This window comes from Aptenodytes patagonicus, chromosome W, assembly GCF_965638725.1.
Source record: "Aptenodytes patagonicus chromosome W, bAptPat1.pri.cur, whole genome shotgun sequence".
In the NCBI taxonomy this organism is placed as follows: Eukaryota; Metazoa; Chordata; class Aves; order Sphenisciformes; family Spheniscidae; genus Aptenodytes; species Aptenodytes patagonicus.
In genome coordinates this window covers 27,017,982-27,024,951 of record NC_134981.1, presented here as the reverse complement: position 1 = coordinate 27,024,951, position 6,970 = coordinate 27,017,982, and positions in this window count along the sequence as shown.

Genomic DNA, 6,970 nt, shown 5'->3' with positions numbered 1-6,970 from the left:
TTTGTTGTATCTCGGCAAGAGCAGAAAGAGATTTATTTTTATCTTCCAAAGATGACTTATAAACCAGACAGATCTTGACTTACTGTCCATGCATGTGAAAATATTGATATGGTGTGCAGCTTCTCTCATTCCTCGCTGCAGCCAAGGGCCCCCCTTGCAGATGCATCAGTGGTGTTTGGAGATTTCTGGACCACTCCAGGGCTACCCTCTTACACTGCTGGATGTATTTCTATTACCAGTCATCAGCTGGGTTTCTCTGCTAAGTTTTTGTTTCTAACTTCCATTTTAATTTGCAACTGGAGATACTTTAGCTGCTAATCCCTTTTTCTCTCTCCTCCCTGGGGAAGTCATTGGAGTCCTGAAGGTCTAATCCTGGCTTCAGTGACATAGCCTATCACTGTGAGCATCAGACCACCTCAGGCAGTTGTGGGAGGCAGATTTTTGAGAGGCCCAAAAGGTAGGCTTGTGTTTTGTAGCTAGTCCTGCAACTGTGTGCATCAGCATGGGAAAGTGATCTGATGGTCATTTGCCACATGCTGCTGTTACTATACTAGCATGAGGCTTTGAGGCAGACAGGTATTAATGTCCTGGCTTGAAGTTATAGTTTAATGGTAGATGGATTCAAGAGAAAAGGAAAGCTGCTTCTGCCCTGTTCAAAGCTAACTTTTGCAACAATTTAGTACCTTTAAAAAGAAAGATAATAATGCAAAAGTAAGTGGCCATCAGCAAGACAGCAGTTCATATAATTGAACAAGCAATGCAAGCATTCTTTTATACTTTCTTTTCTTTTTCTCCCAGGTATAAAAAAGTATTTTGGGGAACTTTTCTCATGCCAAGTTTTTTGACACTACTTTTGTCAGGCTCACTTGGCTCCCTCCTAGTGCTGCTGGGGTAATCCTGGTTACACATACAAATTGGGGGACGAGAGCAGCCCCGTGGAAAGAGATCTGGGGGTTTGGGTTGATGGCAAGTTGAACATGAGTCAACAGTGTGCCCTGGCAGCCAAAAGGACCAACCGGGTCCTGGGGTGCATCAAGCACAGCATAGCTAGCTGGTCGAGGGAGGCCATTGTCCCCCCTCTGCACTGCACTGGTGCGGCCCCACCTCGAGTACTGTGTGCAGTTTTGGGCAGCTCAATATAAGGACATCAAGCTATTGGAGTGTGTCCAGAGGAGGGCGACCAAGATGGTGAAAGGTCTCGAGGGCAAGACTTATGAGGAGCAGCTGAGGTCACTTGGGTTTGTTCAGCTTGGAGAAGAGAAGGCTGAGGGGTGACCTCATTGCAGTCTACAACTTCCTCAAGGGGGGCAGCGGAGGGGGAGGTGCTGATCTCCTCTCTCTGGTGACCAGCAATAGGACACGTGGAAATGGAATGAAGCTGCATCAGGGAAAGTTCAGATTGGACATTAGGAAAAGGTTCTTCGCTGAGAGGGTGGTCGGTCAGTGGAACAGGCTCCCCAGGGAAGTGGTCATGGCACCAAGCCTGTCAGAGTTCAAGGAGCATCTGGACGATGGTCTTAGCCATATGGTTTAGTGTTAGGTAGTCCTGCGAGGAACAGGGAGTTGGACTTGATGATCCTTATGGGTCCCTTGCAAACTCAAGAGATTCTATGATTCTGTGTCTGGGCATGCAGAGAAATGTACTCGGCTGCCGGTTCACTCCAGAGTCAGTGAGGCTTTTGTCTAGTGAGTCCCCCATCCCCATTCTAGGATTCCCTAGGAAAAAAGCCATATAACCTTTCCAGCTATACTGTGTATTTCTGGTGCTCTATTTTTTAGCTCCTTTTGGCTTCGTAAATGAAGCCCCAAATCCCCTTTCTTCTTCCTCAATCTAGTTTTCAGGGAGGAAAAAAAGCCACTAAAAGGCAAAAACATGAGCACACTGTAGATGTACAAGGCTGATTGTAAAATTATTGCTTTGCTGTGAGTTTTCAGATAGTTCCTGATTACTAGTCAGGTTTCTGCTCTGTTTGAATCCACTGTGATTGCTACAAATACTAGTATTAAAAAACTGGAGACATTCTATAGTCACACACTCTTGTGTCTCATGGTTAGATATTGTACATCTTTACTTAGTCATGTGCAGGTAGTCTTGTGCTTGGTGCTAAACAAGTACATAGCAGGAGTTCTTACATATTTATAGATCATTAATGAACTCCTAACAATGCAATTGGTACTTATGAAAACATACTTATTCAACTGGACAGCAACATGTTTTTAAATAACTGGCTAGCCTCAGAGACTATGTTGTGTTTGATGTTCAAATGCTCATCGATCTGTACTATGCAGGTAATGTGTCCTTTGTCCCAACAATTCAAATTACTACTTTAATTTGAACTAAGAATGTGGTCTGCAGTGTAGATTTCATTCAAAAATTCCTTGTAAATCCCTTGTGAAGAGATTTCTGTTTGAATAGCAGCTCTTTAGCATCAAATGTATTAACAAATGTTTGCATGGATGGTAAAGTGATAGCCAGTGAGATCTCCTTAAAAGCCATCACATAGAAATGATCTAGTGATAATGTCATTTTACAGTACTGAAGATAAATGGTGTTGCACAGATATAATCCAGTGCAGAATTAACCCAAAGAAAATCAATCCACATTTGGCTTGTTTTAACCCTATGGGAAAATGTTTACAGGACAATATTCTCAAGCTTTCTGCTTTACAGTCAATGGAGGCACCTGGAATACAGGTCAAAACAGAAAAATGGCAGTGCCTGGAGGAGTGCTCTGTTGCTGAGTGAGCAGTCTGTGCTGGCTTTGGCTGGGATAGAGTTAATTTTCTTCATAGTAGCTAGTATGGGGCTATGTTTTGGATTTGTGCTGAAAACAGTGTTGATAATACAGGGATGTTTTAGTTATTCTGAGCAGTGCTTACACAGAGTCAAGGCCTTTTCTGCTTCTCACACCGCCCTGCCAACGAGTAGGCTGGGGGTACACAAGAAGCTGGGAGGGGGCACAGCCAGGACAGCTGACCCCAACTGACCAAAGGGACATTCTATACCATATGATGTCATGCTCAGCAATAAAAGCTGGGGGAAGAAGGAGGAAGGGGGGACGTTTGGAGTGATGGTATTTGTCTTCCCAAGTAACCATTACGCGTGATGGAGCCCTGCTTTCCTGGAGATGGCTGAACACCTGCCTGCCTATGGGAAGTAGTGAATGAATTCCTTGTTTTGCTTTGCTTGCGTGCGTGGCTTTTGCTTTACCTGTTAAACTGTCTTTATCTCAACCCATGGGTTTTCTCGCTTTTACCCTTCCTATTCTCTCCCCCATCCCACTGTGGGGGGAGTGAGCAAGTGGCTGTGTGGTGCTTAGTTGCTGGTTGGGGTTAAACCATGACAGTCCCTTTTGGCACCCAATGTGGGGCTCAAAGGGTTCAAGATAATGACAGGTTTGACTGGAATGTGCTAGATCAAATTTATAGCTGTTATTGCTGTTTAGCTATTAATTGGCAGGCTCCTGTGCTTGCCATGGGGCTTGCTTGTCTTATTGTATATTAGTCTAGTGCTCATTAGTGGCTGGGGTTTTCTTTGCTTTCGCTGCTTGCTGTACTGCTGATCATCTTACTCTGCTGTGCCTGGGAACATTTTGATAACAGCAGTGGCCATGCGCCTGGGCTGGCAGATGGCCAGGGCATCACTGCTGTTTCTGTGCTGCTGTACTGGACAGGCTGGAACTCCGGTGAGAACTCGAATCAAAGGGACTGTGACCTGTGGATGAGTCCACGCGGGAGCAGGACACCCCAAAGCGTCTGTGGCTGTGGATAAGCCCACGCCAAAGCAGGTACATCTTGAAGCGTCTGTGGCCATGGTTATGTCTGTGCCGCAGCAGGTATACCTCTGAAGGGATTGTGGCCCAAGGATAAGTCCACGCTGGAGAAGGTATACCTTGAAGCATCTGTGGCTGTGCATGAGGTCGTGCTGGAGCACCTCAAAGCGTGTGGCCATGGATAAGCCCATGACAGAGCAGGTACTCCCCTGGAGGGATTGCAGGCATGGGTAAAGCCATGTTGGAGCAGGTTTACTTCTGAAGGGACTGTGGCTGTGGGTAAGGCCACGCTGGAGCAGGTGTATCTCTGAAGGCATTGTGGCCCATGGAGAAGGCCACGCTGGAACAGGTGCACCTCAAAGCGACTGTGGCTGTGGCTAAGTCTATGCCACAGCAGGTATACCCCTGAAGACTGTGGTGCATAGATAAGGCTCCACTTGGAGCAGGTACTACCCTAAGGGACTGCAGTCTGTGGATAAGTCCAAGCCAGAGCAGGGGCAAGGGGAGGAATTCATTGCAATGTTAAACCCTGTGGTCTGGTCCAAAGGGACCAGGGGTGGAGACTGTAATGGAAATACCCTTAAATTGTTGTAACCCGGGATTTGAGTTGCTTATTATAAGAATTACTATAGCAGGAACCACCTGAACCAATGGAGGACAAGCCTTACAAGAAGCAGTGCAAGTGCAGCAGTGACCTGACCTGAGCTGGCTTTGGTGCCCAGTAACTCCACGCAACACACCATCTCTCCTGTCCTGAGTGACCACCATAAGAGATGGAGACCACAGTTATGGACTAAATGAACTCAGTGGACATTTTACAGACATTTTACAGGGGTGGTCCATAGACTGAGGGAATGATATCTGTGTATTATATCAAAGGATGGGAAGGGGAGTGGTGGTTAATGAGGTTATATTGGATAGTGTGGGACCTGAGCATAACATAAATGGTATGGAAAAAGAGGTGGAGAATGTGCTGGTTTTGGCTGGGATAGAGTTAATTTTCTTCATAGTAGCTAGTATGGGGCTACGTTTTGGGTTTGTGCTGAAAACAGTGTTGATAATACAGGGATGGCTTTATTATTGCTGAGCAGTGCTTACACAGAGTCAAGGCCTTTTCTGCTTCTCACACCACCCCACCAGCGAGTAGGCTGGGGGTGCAAAAGAAGTTGGGAGGGGGTCACAGCTGGGACAGCTGACCCCAACTGACCAAAGGGATATTCCATACCATGTGACATCATGCTCAGCAATAAAAGCTGGGGGAAGAAGAAGGAAGGAGGTGACATTCGGAGCGATGGCGTTTTGTCTTCCCAAGTAACCATTACGTGTGATGGAGCCCTGCTTTCCTGGAGATGGCTGAACACCTGCCTGCCTATGGGAAGTAGTGAATGAATTCCTTGTTTTGCTTTGCTTGCGTGTGCAGCTTTTGCTTTACCTATTAGACTGTCTTTATCTCAACCCACGAGTTTTCTCACTTTCACCCTTCTGATTCTGTCCCCCATCCCACTGTGGGGGGAGTAAGCAAGTGGCTGTGTGGTGCTTAGTTGCTGGACGGGGTTAAACCATGACACACCAGGTTAATTACATGCCTGTCATCTTGATTGTAATCCTCAGCAAAATATCCGAGTGCCTTGTATAGGACCAAATTAATAAAGATTTGAGTATAACTACTACTCAGAAAAGACATTTCCAGAAAACAGATCTTGTAATGCTATTGTGGTATCTCTTCTTCATGCAAATGCTTACTTTTAGCAAATAACAGTGATGTTATATCCTTAAGCTTTGGTTTGGCATTTGACCTGGTACAGCAAAACATTTTAATTAAAAAAAACTAGAAAGATAAAAATCAGAATGTCACACAGTAAGTGGACTGTGAAGAATTGGCAGGCCTCAACACACTTAAGAGGAACAATGCACAAACTCTTGTGTGAGTGATTCAGATCCTCCGGGGATCAGTTTTATCCATCTGCTATTCTTTTTTATCAGTGATCTTGAAGAAGCTATACTGAATTATAACCAAGTCACATTGGCAGATTATGCAAGAATTGGGGTGTGGGAAATAATCAAGTGACTTGGAGCTCTTCCCGATCCTAGATTCTTCAAGATCCTTAGGGCACCGAGGAGGGCGCACAGCAAGCTCACTACCCTGGACTTCAGGGGAGCGGACTTTGGCCTCTTCAGGGATCTGCTTGGTAGAGTGCCATGGGACAAAGCCCTGGAGGGAAGAGGGGCCCAAGAAAGCTGGGTAATATTCAAGCATCACCTCCTTCAAGCTCAGGAGCGATGCATCCCAACAAAGAGGAAGTCAGGCAAAAACACCAGGAGGCCTGCGTGGATGAACAAGGAGCTCCTGGACAAACTCAAACACAAAAAGGAAGCCTACAGAGGGTGGAAGCAAGGACAGGTAGCCTGGGAGGAATACAGAGACATTATCTGAGCAGCCAGGGATCACGTTAGGAAAGCTAAAGCCCTGATAGAATTAAATCTGGCCAGGGACGTCAAGGGCAACAAGAAAAGATTCTGTACCTACGTCAGGGATAAAAGGAAGACGAGGGAAAATGTGGGCCCTCTCCGGAATGAAATGGGAGACCTGGTTACCCGGGATACGGAGAAGGCAGAGGTACTCGATGACTTTTTTGCCTCGGTCTTCACTGGCAAGTGCTCAAGCCTCACCACCCAAGCCGCAGAAGGCAAAGGCGGGGACTGGGAGAATGAAGAGGCACCCACTGTGGGAGAAGATCAGGTTCGAGACCATCTAAGGCACCTGAAGGTGCACAAGTCCATGGGACCCGATGAGATCCATCCGCGGGTCCTGAAGGAACTGGCGGATGAAGTTGCTAAGCCACTATCCATCGTATTTGAGAAGTCGTGGCAGTCCGGTGAAGTTCCCGCTGACTGGAAAAGGGGAAACATAACCCCCATTTTTAAAAAGGGAAAAAAGGAAGACCCGGGGAACTACAGGCCAGTCAGCCTCACCTCTGTGCCTGGGAAGATCATGGAACAGATCCTCCTAGAAGCTATGCGAAGGCACATGGAGGACAGGGAGGTGATTCGAGACAGCCAGCATGGCTTCACCAAGGGCAAGTCCTGCCTGACTAACCTAGTGGCCTTCTATGATGGAGTGACTACATCAGTGGACAAGGGAAGGGCTACAGATGTCGTCTATCTGGACCTCTGCAAGGCCTTTGACACGGTCCCCCA